This window comes from Prinia subflava, chromosome 26 (genome assembly GCF_021018805.1).
Source record: "Prinia subflava isolate CZ2003 ecotype Zambia chromosome 26, Cam_Psub_1.2, whole genome shotgun sequence".
NCBI lineage: Eukaryota > Metazoa > Chordata > Aves > Passeriformes > Cisticolidae > Prinia > Prinia subflava.
The window spans coordinates 3,310,708-3,312,743 of NC_086272.1; the positions used below are offsets into that span (position 1 = coordinate 3,310,708).

The window sequence follows — 2,036 nt, forward strand, 5'->3', positions numbered from 1 at the left end:
GCCACTTCAGAACCAACTAAACGGGGGGTCATGGTCACTGACCCACTGAGCCCCGACTCCAAACCAGCGTCAGTCCTGCTGCTCAGCACTGGGATCGGCCTTTTGCAGACACCCCCAGCTCCTCCCTGAGAAACTGCAATGAAAAATAGGAAATGCCTCGGGTTGGGGTGGAAAGTGGTAGCCAGGGAATGAACCCTCAGGTGCAACAAGAGTTCAAGGGTGCCAACCCTGGTCTGAGGCTCCCAAAGTCCAGTCTGAGAGGCCCAAACCTCAGCTAGGGGGGCCAAGATGTGAGCTGGAGCATCTCAAACCCTGGGAAGGCATCAGAGTGTCCAGGACAGGCCAGGGCATATTTTGGGTTTGCCAGCCCATCCCGGGGACAGGCAGAGCTGAAACTGCAGGGCCACGGGCTGAAAGCAAAGAGGAGCCAATGTCCCCAATGGCAAGGGCCAGGGAGGAGGCGTGGCAGGAGCTGGGGCTGCAGGAGAAGGAGCCACGCGGCTCCTGGGGCAGCAGGAGGAGGAGATGCCAAGGGTGCCCAAGGGCACTGGAGCAGCTGCACTGCAATTCCCAGCTGCAGCAGGCAGGCAGCACAGCTGGGGCTCCTCATCCCTTCCAAATCCCAATCCTGGCCCAAGAGGGGGACAAGGGGAGCCCAAAGGGCAGCGCTGGCCCTGACCCCCCTTCCCAGTGGCTCTTGCACAGCGCTGATCCCATGGCATGGCCATTGGCAGATCCCACGGAGCAGGATCCAGGAAAGAGCAGCTCCAGCTGCTTCCCTCAGCCCCTGCACCTGATGCTCTGGTGCCAGGGCCCAGCTTCCCCATGGAATGGCCAAGCTGTTTCCCCCCTGGCAGGCTCCTGCTGCTCTCCTGCACCATCAGCCCTTTGCCAAGAGCCCTCCCAGCTTTCTGGCACAGCCACACAAGCTCCTGCTCCCCATTTCTCACTGGGGGCTCCTTCCCCAAGCCCCCTCTGCTTTCCTGCTGTCCCCAGCACAAGCCAGGGCACTCCAGAGCCCCTGAGGGTGGAGGTGGATAACAAAGCACCCCAAGATGCAGGTGAAACACACAGGAAGAACAAATCCCCAAAATTAGGGGGGGCTGACTGCAAGGGAAAGCTTCCCAGGGGTGCAGGGTGGATCCAAGAACTGCCAGGATCAGAGGGATTTGAGCCATGGCACAGCTTGTCCCTGGAGCAAGAGCAATGCCCAGTTCTGCCCTGGGGACTCATCTGGCAGCTCCCCAGCGGTGGGTAACACCCTGTGCTGTGCATTCCCAGCTCCCCAGCAGTGGGTGACACCCTGTGCTGTGCATTCCCAGCTCCCCAGCAGTGGGTGACACCCTGTGCTGTGCATTCCCAGCTCCCCAGGAAGCTGCAGACAAGGTTTATGGGGAAGCCACTTCTGTTGGGTCATGGGGTGCAGGAGGGATGCCCCGGCTTTCCAAATGCCTGAGAGGAGCCTGGCAGCAGCTGGATCCAAGGGCAGCCCCAGGCAGGATCAGGCGCTGTGTCTGGATCCCAGCTCTGGGCTGCTGGAATGTCCTGGGTTGAGGCGCAGACCTGCGAGAAGCACAAAACATTGCAGGCTCAGGGCCAGGCTGAGCAGAGGTGCAGTTCCCTCCTGCACACTCACTGCCACCTGCAGCTGCAGCAGCCCCGCTGCACACGGGGAACCTGCCCAGCTCTGCAGCACACGGGGCTCAGGGACAGCCCCGAGCCAACATTCCCACATGCACCTGGCCACCAACTCCCAAAGCAGGCAACTGGGGCCACCTGAGAGCCCCTCGTGGCCACAAACCCCACGCCTCGGCCACAGCTGCACCTGCCCCGCCCGGCAATGGGGCACAGCCCAACCGGGGCCCCCTCTCCTCCAGCCGCCTCAAACTCGGCCATGGGGACTCGATGCCAGCCTGGGAAAAGCTCCACTGCCGCAGGGATCGGCGGCTTGCCGGGCCTCAGAGTAATTCTAGAGCTAAAGCGGTGAGAGACATCAGCTGGGCTCAGATAATACATGCCAGCGCTCATCCCGGGCC

At 62.0% G+C, this 2,036-nt stretch overlaps 1 non-coding gene across 1 annotated transcript; it reads right to left on the reverse strand.

Moving 5' to 3' along the window:
• Window positions 1-1,952: 1,952 nt before the first annotated feature.
• LOC134562246 (small nucleolar RNA SNORD45) lies at window positions 1,953-2,036 on the reverse strand. Its single transcript, XR_010083116.1, has one exon. It is a non-coding gene; the product is annotated as a small nucleolar RNA SNORD45 (small nucleolar RNA).